This window comes from Chondrus crispus, genomic scaffold (genome assembly GCF_000350225.1).
Source record: "Chondrus crispus Stackhouse genomic scaffold, scaffold_20, whole genome shotgun sequence".
Lineage (NCBI taxonomy): Eukaryota > Rhodophyta > Florideophyceae > Gigartinales > Gigartinaceae > Chondrus > Chondrus crispus.
This window is the reverse complement of record NW_005179090.1, coordinates 176,670-190,932: the sequence shown is the minus strand read 5'-3', so window position 1 is coordinate 190,932 and position 14,263 is coordinate 176,670.

Genomic DNA, 14,263 nt, shown 5'->3' with positions numbered 1-14,263 from the left:
GGAAGTGCTTCCGCACCCATCAATTGAAGATGCGCTAAATGGAGAGTCGGAGTATTGCAGAACTGACTTGCTTTTATGTGTGCGTGTACTGAAGGTAATAGAGCAGATGGTTCTTTCAAGAAGTAATGGAGTTGCCGGACCTCTCACTGTCAGTACGTCAATCGCTGGGATATGTGAAGTAAGCCCGTCCTACGTCAGTGTCCTTAATGCCATGGGGATGTTTCTTTCTTACAACGTTACGGACAGATATAGAAAGAGTCTTATCGCAGAGAAGGAGAGGAAGGGTCCATGGTAGTACAGTCATGTAGACTCTTCTGCAATCCCCGCATTGCGGTTCGACAACTGGGATATTAAACCTTTACACTCTGTAAAGGCGGACCAGAAAGCCATGCCGAAAGTTAACGGGTCCCTCATGCAGGCAGTTACCAAAAAAAGGAAGTTAGAGAAGGAGGATGGTGCTCCGCCGCAAAAAAGCGGCAGAAAGTCGAGAAAGTTAGCTCTTGGCTACCAACAACGCTACTCGGAGATAGAGAGGCCTTTGGAAGTTCTTTCACGTCACCAGATAAGCAGGCTATTCTAGAGCAGTTCAACGACGTCGCACTGGGCATCACTGCGCTGTTTAAGAATGCGCTCGTCGGGGGAGTAGAGCAGCAACTATCGGAATATAACGCAAGTACAGCTAAGGATTTCGGATACAAGCTGTCCAGTCCGCCTGTTAATTTTAGAACACTTCTGTTGTCCTGCTTCAAACCTCACGGAGGCATAGAACTCACATCCAAAGTTGAAATTGATCAACACGTCGTGTACGTCGAGATCAGCAGGGACAGTGCTTCCGATATTCTAACCGTTAGAAGGTTCCTGAATTTAAGTGCTGAGCAGCTGAAACCGGGAAGGCCAGACTGTCCTCGGTACGTCGTTTTGGCTGGCGATCAACCGTCCTACAAGATGTTCTGCGAGTTATGGTTGGAGTCATGGCGGAAAGGAAAAAAAGGTCGATGTGGTTCGGGTGCCAGTGAAGACACGGCAGGAAATAACGGATATATACCCTTACACGAATGGCTGGTGCCGTTCCCCGGATTCTCCCATACTGAGAAGCAAGCCATGTATTCCATTTGCAAGGAGTTACTAGACGGGCTCGGTCTCGAGGAGGCGGCGGCGTGTACAGGGTTATCGAAGGCGCAGATCGCGAACATTATTAGTCAATCACATGCTCGCAATAATCGCGCTTTACTTTTCAACTTGGCATGCGCGATGATTATACATGTCACGCTAGTGATGCTAGTACTGGAGGACGATGAAGTCGCGCGCCGTGTTGCCGATCTGCACGCCAAAGCTTCGGAAAAAATGGTATCCACAGATACGGACATTGCGGACTCCGGAAAAGATAGACAAAACGGCGCGAATGCGCAGATTTGCACCGTCATCGTCCAGCGGAAAGACAATACAGACGGGCGCACTGTATGATGCCGCCTCTGGTCTCGTCACGGCTGAAGTTATTGATGTAGGCCGAATGCTTCGTCGAAAACTGCAGGAGCATTTTACGAAAGGCCCCAATGGCAAGCACTTTATTCACACAGTTCTGTTCTCCAGTCTACTACCGGCCATAGGCTTCCATATTCTTTCGAGAACTGGACATACTGACCTCATGGAGGCCTTCTGGTTTAAACAAAATGCTATACTGCATTCAACGAACCACCTCAAATATCAAGAACTATCTCTGTTTTATGCATTCTTCAGAGGGATATTACCACGATTTGTAGCCCAGTATCTCTACAACGACAAACCAGGAAGGTCAGTACTTAAACTTTTAAGCTTTACTGGTCGAGAAAGGGGCGGGCTGGATAGAAGGGGGTGGTTCTACGTCCATCAGGATGAAGCATTGGAGATGCTCATAGTTAGGCACCTGAAGAGTTTGAGCGTCAACTTCATCAATCACTTAGAGAATGCGGCTTCGTGGCTGATGCAGGTCTCTATGGTTCGAGCCCTTACAAGATACGTCACCGGCGGCCCTTACAAGATACGTCACCGGCGCATCTCGGGCTTATGGTAGGAAACGGGAGGTAGGTGATGGAGGGGAGCTTCCAGGTCCGCTGTCTTATTTCGATCGAAACTCGTGCCCATGGCGAACTGTGGCTCGCATGTTACACGTTATGCGGGAAGGTGGTTTCCTTAATATAAGCCACAGAGGCGCTGAGCGCTTGACAAACGTGTTTTCGAGACCACCAAAGATGACGAACATCAAGGCAGACCAGGAGATGATTCTAGGCATTGCGTAACGCGGCGCAGTAACCGCAAAACTACATGCATCTGTGCTGTTCCCTGAACTTTTTGGTCCCATCACAGAGGAGGACAGAGAGACCTATTTCTCTGGTAAGAAGTTCAAAAAGTGGACGAAGGCCAGAACAGTAATAAGGCCATCACAATCCATGTCAAAAAAAGATGGAGTCGTCGTTCAAGACCAGACGAGCGGGTCTATGCTTACAACCGGAACCGGGGAGTCACCTTTGTCTGGCTTAAAAAGACCAAAAGGCAAGGATTGTTTTGTCAAGGTCCTAAATGAAAGGAGGAGAAATATATCTAAGATAAAGGACTGCTATGCTCTTGCAATGAGAACTGCTGTTACAAGAGGACAAAACTGTTGGCTACAGGAAATAACAGAAAGATGGGAACAAGTTCATAGTAAGAGGTACTTGGTCACCCCGTTTGCAGATAGTTTCTGGGACATGAGCGGCAATCTGTGTCATGGTGCGAAGTCACGCTTTCTGAAGTACACTGCTAGGGGCAATCGGGATATATTTTACAATCTGAACGGATTGCACGATGAAGAAGGCTGCCCTGTACTTTCTAATAATTTTTATGAGGCGCGTATAGTGCCATACTTCTCCCTCCAAGTAGATGTTATGAATGCACTGCACTTCAGAGGGAGTACAGGAGAACGAGGCACGGTATTGAGAGAGGTCGTGACTCGGAAGTTGAAGAGCTTTTTAAGGCCCTGGCTCACTGGTGTTCTGGCAGTTCATCTCTGTCAGGTTCACCTCCACATAGACGACCCCACGCTCGTCATAAAACACAAATCTGCAGAGCAGCAGCGGAGAGATGAAAACCGGCAGAGTGATATTAACAGCCCAGAGGACGGGCATGATGCTACTACAGCCATTAACCTCGGCTTCAACGAGGACTTGAACGTACCCTGGTCTTCCCTTTTGAACGACAGGAAGTACAAAGATGAACTGGCGAGTCTACATTTATTCTGCGGAGCACTTGCACCTTCTGAAATACTAGCAGAGGGACGCAAAAAATGCAGCATTTTCCTTCATGGAGGCAAGTTTGCAATTGATGATAACTTCTGCAGAAGCACTCCCAAAGACTACGTTCCTATTCGTAGCACAGAGCAAGAGAGCTTTGATGGCACTCTGAGTGGTTTTGTCTTGTTGAGAAGGACTACAGACGCCGCCGATGGATATGATACCACTTCGATCAAGCTGCCCCGAACTCGATGTATCATATTTAAACCGGATGGAACCGCTTCCCTCGGAGAGCATAGTCTCAGCCATGGAGAATCTGAGACTAGGTTTGTCTCGGCTTTTAAGAGTTATATTTTGACCTCTTACAAGGAAGCAAGCACCAGCGTCCCAATACAAGAACAAGAGATGGCTCGAGGGGAAAATGAATTCAATCTTAAGAGCAGCACACTAGTCCTCTCAGAAGATTCAGACGTTTTTGTTATACTACTACGTAGCACGTTGCTGCATGGCTTCGGTGTCAGACATGTTCTCAACGATTCCGTGCATAACATTGATGCTGCACTATCGAACCTACAAGCCGTTGACATTCCGTTCACTGATGTGTGTATGGCGTACTGTCTCGCTGGCTGTGACTTCTGTCCGTCTTTTTACGGTATTACACATGAGATTTTTATAGAAGCGCTTAAGCACTTTCGTTTATATGTCGAGAGAATGGCTTATGCTAGTGGTGCTAACTTCGAGCATATATCGACGTACGTCTGTCTTGTATACCTGTACAGAAATGGGAAGAGAGTACTGCTGACACCAGTCGAGGAACGCGAGAGATTCAACGAGGCTGTCAGTAGAGCAGAAGAACCCGCTCCTGTTAGTCGAGAAATCTCAAGGCTACAGAGAACTACATTTATATCGAAGTATGCCATCGGTTCTGCCCACTGGAGAGCTGACGTTCACAACTATATTTCGGACATGGCAGCTGCATCCAACCAGCTTATCCCATCAGCAAAATATCTTAAAATGCAAGTGAGGAGAGCATGCTTTGTTCTGGATAAATATTGGGGTCGTGCTTCTGAGAGTGACCTGTCTCCAACTCAGATAGGTGGATGTGCGCCTGAGTTTGGATTTAATACGGACGGCTCCATATTGCTCGAGCTCGATTTTGACATCAAGCAGATGCATTCTGAACTCAAGGAAGCAGTAATATCCTGCAAATGTAAGGGAAATTGCTCCACAAGAAGATGTACATGCTTAAAAAATGGTATGAAATGCCTTGCCTGCGACTGCATTCATCACATTTGCAAAAACAATATTGATACAGCGGACTCTCCAAGTGAACAGTTACAAGAAACGGCTACAATTCAGAACACATCTTCTGAACAGAATTTCGTAGGTAACACGGTACAAGTGAGGCAAGATAACGTCGATGTTTCCAACAATGCACCGCTATTTGTATCTGATTCCAGCAGCGAAGATGACATGTCTGATACCGAATCTGAAAAGTTGTCTTCAGTTAACAGCGCAGATATTGAAGTTGAGAACTTGCAGGCATTAGAGTAATTAAGTAGTTTGCAGATGTCCCATTCACTCATTTCAGAAGACATGTGCATAAAATTGCGGTAGTGCTCTCCTGTCACTACGAAAATGGAACGGAAAAGCCTTCTCGAAAGCTTCATCAAACAATACTACTTTCCTACTGTTATGCATCATTATTTCTATCCAAAGACGATAAACGTGCTCTACATCATTAGGTGGCGGGTGTTGCACCAAGTACTATCTGTTTCTCCAAATAAAGATACCAACGCGTTGAAATAAAGAAGGCTTTGCTTGGCGCTTGTCACCACTTAGTAAGTTCTGAAGATTCTTGAAAGGGAAGGAGCCAGCTGGCATGTCCACCAACTGCAGGCCTTCTGAGGTGATTGAATCTACATGATTCAGTACTTCATACCGCGGACCCGTGGGCAAAACCACACATCTACAGTAAGGGGTTGACTTCTGTACCCCGAGTTCAAACTTAGACAACAACTGACTGATAAATGATACGTCGAAAGGCGGATTGCCAGCACCTCCAGATACAGTTTCTTCGTTTGCTTCCCAACTACCAAGAGACGCAAAACAGCTGTCATTTGGGTCCTCACTACAGTAGTGCTGTAGAACGCCACTTTCATTGAGGCAATCTGCAAACAACTCAACTTGGACATAGCTCGTACAGCGCCAAAGAGCATAAAGACTTCTCGGAACCATCCAAGTCGATAGAAATTGTCTACTCTGGTACTTTTTCAAGAGAATCTCCTGAATACAGCTGAAGAAGGGTTCACAATATGCTCCCGGCATGGCGTCTTCTTTTGCAACAAAAGAGTTTTCCTGTGTACTTCCTACGATGTCGTTGCTGCTGCAAAATCTACTCCACAATTGCTGAGCTAGACAATGTGGCAACAAAAACACCCGCTGCTGCGTGCTGTCTGTGACCGGTATAGGAACCCTGTAGAAGCTCTGTAATCCTTTTCCTCGAACGTTTTGAGTAACAACGCTTACTGACGTGCCGTAAGCCCTTCTAGATGGAACTGCGAGTACTTTGGTGGACATTTTCACAACGTGACGGTTGACGGGCTCAACAAGAAAGCGACACGCCCTCCACCAGGCAAAAACCAACAACAAATACTCAACGAAGAACAAATCGCGCTTTTTTGGAGAAGTTGTAGAGGTATGGCACCGGGGAACTCGCTAAAGGGGCTCTGAGGTGGTGCTTTGTAGAACGGGCTTCTACAGCTCAGAACCTGGACACAGCAGGCCTTTCCGCCATACTTCTGCGACTAGCCAATACTGTATGTTAGCCAATACTGTATGTCGAGACGAATCGATTCCATTTGGAATGAGCCCAAACGGACAGTATTGAAGCTCACACCACAGGGTTTTTCTTCGCCAGGTCTTCGCTCTCGCCTAGTCCGAGGTCGACATGACCGTTCACGATGAGCATGCCATGCAGGAGATATTAATTTTTGCATATTTTATTGATGGTCGGCAATGCCCGTTTTTATCCCCATGCGCTGCAATTTGCCACAAAACAAATGAGAAATACCCGGAGGTCACCGACTGCTAAGGAGAGGGGGTGTTCGGGGTTCTGATACTCCCCTCTCCTACCTCGTGCTCCCCCAACCTGCGTGCAAACCTCTGCGAATGGCGTTCAATCATCTACATATTTCCCCTTGATATCAAAAAGCGCCTTGATGACCTCTTTCAGATGAGGAAGAGGGTGTTTATGCGCAAGGTGTGGCTGCATTAGTAACGCAGGCTGTCAATAATTCTCCCTCACATCTCGGTCGCGCAACTGGCTCGAAAAACGTGCGAAGAGGCCCGTGTCGATGATTCGAAGACTACCTTGACCCGAATCCTGTGTGTCTTCCAAGCCGGTTCCGACAAATATTCCATATTCCCCTATCCATGTGCAGGGTATTTCACGAAGAGCTTGTCGAAAAAGAGCCAGGCCTGTAGCATAACCGCCGACTATTGTACTACAGAGTAAAGTCCCTCTCGACTGACGGCCTCAAGTAATGACAGTCCCTGTTCTTGTGACAGATATGCCGTCTCAAGGCGAACCCCCTCCTCATATGGCCCCCTAATGGCCGATTCTCCCCAGAATAATGACACGCTCGCCTACAGTGACAAACTCTGTATAGTGACAAATATATTGGACTTGTAACTGTTCATGTGATAGATTTTTCTTTATTTTTGAGACTCTTTGCGCGAAAAGTAGTGGGTGATTTTTTTCTGGCGTGAGTTTCGGCTCCTGTACAGTCCAGTTTGGGCAAGTTCAACCCTGAGAAGCTGCAGCATCTCCCGAGAACGAGAGCTGTTAATCGCTGGATGGCTCTCAGCGAGCAGCACCTCAGTCTCACAAATAAGAGCACGTGCTGATGCTTGCCAACGACCCACAGAGCCTTTCGGGGGTGCCTCAATAGCATCGGCATCCTCATCCTCGGCTCCCTCGGCAGAATTATCACTGTCCAACACACACGAGACCACATCGTGAATATAATTACCCTCAATCGGATGGCTTGTATCCTCCTCTTGTTCCGCATTAAAAAAAGAACTGAGTTCAGAAACGTCTAAATTATCAATAACGGAGCAATTCTCGAGTCCCCTGAGATCATCAGCCAAGTGCTCCATAACACCATCGAGCCATTCAGGTTGCGTTATGTTATGGTTTGTACAGTCAACATCACTTTGTACAGTAGTGTTCTCAAGATATTTAAGATAGTCAGCGCCCTGACGCTTTGCTTCCCGTGACCGATGCTCAGATATTGTGTTCTGTATTTGTAACGGTGTTCCACTGTGTGGCAGCTTGGCACTCTTCCCACAATCTGTGGCAGATAATAAAGCAGCACGGAGCTCTCTGTCTTGATAAGGTGCCAGTATGTCACAACTCAGCCAACCATTAATAACCACCTTTGTCGGCACGAGGTTCCACGCTGTTGCCATCATACACACCGCATCATAAATCGTCACAGCTTTTGACAGCTTAAATGACTCTCGACACTCAGGGGGTTTCGCCATCTGTACATTGACATACTCCAGTACGTGATTAACCAACAACCTCCTAAATGCCGCTTTAAAAGATCTTCCAATGGAGGCGTCTACAGGCTGTACCACAGATGTGAGGTTGGGTGGCAGAAACTGGGTCTCGACATTTTTAAAGCTGCTGTAATCAATAGCATGCGCCGAGCAGTTGTCCACCAGATGTAAAACTTTTCGACCTTGAGTGGCAGCTGCTTTATCTAGTGCAGTGACCTGTTTCCCCCAAAGATATTGTGTATTCCAAGCATGACCTTGATTATAATAGTATATTCCCAAATCTCGCGTTGGGTCGAAACGCTTAAGAAATGATTTAGGCCTCTTTGACTTTCCTATTATAACCAAAGGTGCTTTAACTCCATCCGCAAATACAGTGAGAACAGCTGTGAGCCTATCCTTGATTCTTGTGTAGAAGGACGCTCGATCTGTAGTACCCACTGTACGTGAAGGGAATGAGCGATACAGTACAGCTACCTCATCTGTATTCATGAGATCTGTCGGGCTTGTTGTGCAAACTAATCGGCACAACCTTGATCTGGCATCCTCTACGAATTTGGCCTCATGCATGCCGTTCTGTCCTCGAGGTTTAAAACTTGCCAGGTGGTTCCGATCCATAAAGTTATGAAACCAATGCTTGCTACCTTTAAATGCTTTCAAAGAGAACATTCTATCCTCCAAAAGAGCTCTTTCTGGTTGGCTCTCGTTAGTTACCAATTTGGTTTCCAATTTAGTTACCATCTCGTCTCGGATCTCGAAGGCAATCTTTCGTATGACATCTTCTCTAAAGATAGACTCACCTCGTAAGTAGTTAATCCTGCTTCGGATGTAAGTATTCACTGCTTGATCTAGTTCTGGGTGGTCGCATTTTCTAATTGTTTTCCGTCTCTTGTTGCTTTTTAGTGACTCATCAGTCTGCATAATGGCAGGGGCGTTTCTTTTCCAGTTGTAGACAGCAGTCCTTTGGACGTGCAGAAATTCTGCTATTGACTTCACGGTATATGGCTGTTGGTTTTTTGGGTTGAGGTAAGGTCGTCCGAAGGTTCCATCGTCACGTGCGCCGAGGAGGCGCAAGGCCTCCTTCTTCGTGGTAAGGAGAGTGTGACTTCGCTTTCTGGCTTGATTCGTTGGTTCTGCCATCGACATCATACCAGAGGGGGCGTGATTTGAGGGGTTCAGAGGGGATGGGGGCGTGACGGAACAGGAAGGAAGGTCTCGGTACTCGAAGGGCACCTCGCAGAGAACTTTACGCTGGTGAGGTGTTTACGTTGCATGTTGGTATATTGCGACACAATCGATGTATCGTTTGGGGACGGAGTCAGGTACAGCGTGCATGAACTGCTTACATGAGCATTGCAGAGAATACTCGCTACAGTGACATTCCCTCTGTAGTGACAAAAACGCCCCAATTGGTGGAACCCCTTTTTTGTCACTGGAAAGGGACTTTACTCTGTATATATTAGATTTAGAATTAGATCTAACGCTGTAAGGTACGGACCTTGCAGCGTGCGCGCGCATACCTTACAGCGCGCGCGCACCAACACGTGTACCCTACGTGTAGCACACGTGTGTTGTCAGCCCCGACGGCTGACACCGTTACAGTGCGGGCCGGCCCGCACTGTCTACAGTAACCCAACTACAGCACAGTCCATACTGTACTGTAGACGGTTAATTAACTTGTACAATAAATATAGGGAGCGACCGCCGGCGGAGGGGACCAAGCTAGGCAACCCTCCACCGACGGTCGACCACCCAGCTTACTCTACGAACACCGCCGTTCTGCGAGTAGTTACCACCGAGCGGGTAGTTAGTGGACGCGCGCGACACCGCGGCGAGCTGCGATCCGCCTCCGCCCGTCAGTACCGGATGGTCAACCGGTACTGCTCCGGGGCGTCGAGGCGTCGATCCATTCGCCTACGCGCGCGTCCTCGCCGACCACGCTCTACCACCCGCTACCGGCCCGCTTCCGGTGGCGTTGGTTGGTTCAAGACCCTCGGTACGCCGATCCAGGGTCTTCCGCCGAACATCGCGAACACCCCCTCCGCCGTGTCTGGGGTGTTTATACGACACTGATCTCCCGACCTAGAAGACCTTCAAGATCACGCCGAGAAGGTTGTCCTTTACGTCCGCGTCCGTACGCGTTGAGATGAGCGCCGAGTACCCGACCTCGACCCGATCTGAGCCGGCGGATGTGCGAGAGGCCTTGCTACGCGTCCAAGTGGGCGATGGCGACGCAGGTCCTCGGGACCGCGATCCGTCGCCCGACTTCTCGGAAGGACGCGCTTGCGCGATGTACGATCGCATCGCCGAGTACTTCGAGGATGTCCGTAAATCTCTCCGTATCGACGTCTCCGACAGCGTCTACGCCCGCTGTATGGAAGATTTGCGCTCCCTTCGCGAAGGAAGGTTCGAGCGCGTAACTCAGTCCTTGGAGAACCTGCGCGCGCTCGTCGACCAGCTACACGCCCGTGTGGTGCTGGTCGAGGGCGCGCGCATTGATTCCCGCGCCATAGAGGTTGCGGGTCGACCCGCGAGTGCAAACTCCGGGGTTCGACGAGACCCGCAACCCTTCCCATCTGCCGAACAGATGGGAGCGTTCGCGCACATGGCGGCGGAACTTAACTCAACGCGCCGCCGTGCCCGTGAGATGGAACAGACCTCGGCCGAGAGGCCGGCCGGAGCCTCCTCGAGTAGGCCCGGTGCCACTGTTCCTCCGGTCACGTCCGGATCGCAAGAGTGGCCCCCGGCTGGTGCCGTCACCAGCCGGAGGGCGGAGGACATCAAACCGACGGCGGACGCGAACTTCGCGTACGAGACTCAAGCCCTGCCGCATGCCCCCCGGAAGCATGCGGCAGTCACGACGGGTACCGACCGAACTCGACCAGGGCCGTGGAGGAGTCGCCCGCGGATCAGGGGAACCGATTCTCCCCTTCGATCCTCGCTGGGGCGGCTACCAGCCGGCGGATCTTACCGCGCATCCCGGCCCCGTCCACGTCCGAACATTGCCCGTCACTCCGTTCGGAACGTGGGGTCCCGCCGAACCTGGGGTCGAGCCCGTCCACACCATGATACAGGAGTTCAACGCCGCCGCGAACTACTGCATGTATCGGTTGGACAATACCTCGAGGCTCGTTACTTCGGGTGACGCGGAACGGATCGCCAAGTACATCCAACGCTGCCGTGGGCTCCGCCCCACGATGAAGAGCTTCGACGGTACTGATGCGATTCAGTTGCTCCCGTTCCTGAAGGATATCCGGATAACCCTCAATGCCCAGCACCTGACCGAAGGTGTTGCAGTCCGTGTCTTCGCTCACTTCCTCGAGCGAGACGCGAAGCGGTTGTATACGAGTTACACCATGCGCGGCCTCCGCGCCGCCCAGCTCCACGACGATACGAGCTGGCCTGCTCTCGTCAACCAATTTATCAAACGCTACCTAACCGACGACGTGTTAGGGGAAGCGTTTGATGCTGTCGCGTCGGCGCGACAGCTCCCTCACGAAACCGAGAACACGTTCGCAGACCGGCTGGAATCCGCCGCGTTCCGATGCACGGCCGTGTTCTCAGAACAAGCCCTCGCGCACTACTTCGTGCGCGGGTTGTCCACTGCGACCCGGGCCGCAGTGGCAGAGACGATGCAAAGGTTGCCCGGACAACAGAAGACCGAACTCTAAACGATTCGCCGTATTGCCACGGCTGAGGCAACAACCTACTGCGCCCGCCGCGGATTGCAGCTGCCGGATCCGAAGCCGGCAGCGAAGGGAGTCCGAACTCCGAGGTCGCACGGAACAAGTTCGCCGGCGACCTCCCTCCACATTGGAGAAGATGAGTGGCAGGCCGACCCTGTCCTCATTACGCAAGGCTTCGACAGCCCAGGAGGCCGACCTCCAACGCCAGCTTCCACGGGATTGACCGGAAGCTACGCGACGGCGTTCGCGAGCACGCCAAAAGCCACGGGTGGTCCGAACCACAACATGGCAGAGCTGGATATCTCCCGTCGAGAAGGGGATCACGTGCCGCCTTACGTGCCTCGACTCACCGACGAGGAGGCACGTCACGCGGCGGCGTTCGCGTCGACCGATGGCAGCGCGTACGTTTGTTGGCTGTGCCGGACGTACGGCCACGCCATGTACGAGTGCCTGTTCCTGTCGCCTGAACAACGTCAGTTCACGGCGTACAGGAACTACGGCTATCAGATAGAGATGGAGACGCGCCCCGGGATGCGCAATCTCATCCAGCAGTCTACGCGGGAAGACCGAGGCCCGCGGCGAGGAGACCCGAACCGATCGGGTGGGGGCGTCCGTTTCGCCCCTCGCGAAGGCGGGTATCGACACCCGGGAACCGATCAAAGGGATCGGCGTGACACTCGTCAGATGGATACGCGGTATCTCCGTCGAGATGGAAGAGGCGACTGGGGCCGTCCCCAGTTGCCCCAAGGGGTACAGAACGCCATCATGTACCTCCAAGATTGGGTTGGGGATCCGAACCCCCAGCCCACGGAAGGAGGCGGAGGAGAACCGGTTCTCGCCGCCCCTCAAATATTGCAACGGCCGGACGTTGCAATTCAAGGAGGCGAAGCATCCAATTACTTCGTAGAGGATGCCCAGCCAGGGTGGAGGAACGACGCGCACCACCACGGCCAGGGACCCGTTGACGCGCTAGCTAACGATAGCAGGGCCGGTAGCTCCGACAGCTCGGGTGGTTCGAAAACCCCGTAAAGACGGTTACGTTCGCGCGGTCGCGTGAGCCGTCTTGTCACACCAACCTAGACCCGTTACGATTCTACTCCGGCGGAGGAGGGGAATGTTTGCCGATAATATTCCCCTCGGCCCCGCACGAGCGCACCGAGACTTCCGTAAGTCAGGTGCGGGAGGACGAAGGCGCCGAGGCCACCGAGAGCCCGGCACGCCTAGAGGAAGGCACCGTGGCCACCGTGAGCCACGTGCCAAATAAGGAGCGCATCGAACGGGCAGGCAGCCCGACCCACGTGTGTCCGGGGCCTCCAAAAGAAATCAAGTCGCGTACGGACGCGACTTGCCGCGAGGACGTCACCGACCGACGGACGCCCCGCGACCGAGGCAGAAGACCACGGAAGAGAAGCCGGAACCGGCGCCGGCGGCCCAAGCGAAACGACCTGGCCGAGCCGTCGTCGCCGAAGGTAGTCGACGGTGTCATCTGCTTGATGACATCGAAGATATACAACGTCCTCGGCTCGATCGCAACCGAGGGGAACGCGTTCAAGCCTCATACCATTGCAGTCGATACCTGCTCGGGGTATAACTTGGTGAGGAAGGCTGACCTTCCTCCCGATTGGACGCGCTACGTCGTACGCGACGCACGCCTGCCACGGTTGGCAGGCGCGAACAGTAACCCGCTCAAGCTGACTGCGGTCGTGCAGCTGGCCGTCCGACTGCGGAACACGACGTTCGGCATTCCGTTCGTGGTTGCCGACCAGCTCGCGGTGCCCGTCCTCCTGGGCACGGCGTTCATCGATGCGCATGTTCGAAGTATCGACATCGATGCGCAGAGGCCCGAGCTCCGACAAGGTGGCTCCGTCGCCATTGTAGATGGGAAGGGGGAGCCGTCTCCTCCAACCCGGCGCCACGGTCGCCAGTCAAGTCGGGCCGACGTACGCAAAGAAGCCCCACAGCCGATCCGTGTCGCCCGATGGGTCACGATCCCCGCGATGTCGCAAGCACGGATACGCGTCACTACCGCGGGGAGCGGGCTCGTTTTCTTGGAACCCAAGCCGTCACTCCAACGTCGGCACGGAGTGAGGCTCACGAACGGTGTAGCCGAGGTTTTACCGAACCAGACCTTCGACGTGATCGTGGCCAATTTTTCGCGCCAAGCGAGGCGGCTCCCGAAGCGCACCGTCGTCGGTTACGCGAAGCGCAATCCGCTGGCGATCCTGACGCCCGAGCGCCGAGTCGGGGCGGAGATCGCACACGCGCTGCATCTCACCGACTTGGACGTGCAAGCCGGGAGAGGGGGAGTTGGCCGACCAAGCTCCCCGGAAAATAAGACCGCCGAGGGAAGTCACGCCGGCCCCGGCGATCAGCCGGCGGGGTGCCCATCATCGACGGAGGGCACCGTGCGAGCCACAAATAAGGATCCCGAAAATTCGCCGGAGAATTGGGAAAAGAAATGGACTTGTCATACATCGACAATGACAAGCTCCGCGCACAGGTACTCGACATGCTCCGTAAGCATTCGAGTCTGTGGAGCGGTGCGCTCGGTACGATACGAGCAATGGAGCACCGCATACCACTCGAGGCGGGGACGAAACCGATTCGTTCTATGCCCTACCGAAAGGGGCCCGCCATGCGTGAGATGGTCGCTAAAGAAGTCAACAAGATGTTGAACGCCGGAGTTATCGAACTCGCGAGCACCGAGTGGGCTTCGCCGGTGGTGCTCGTCCCGAAGAAAGACGGCTCTCTTCGGTTTTGTGTTGACTA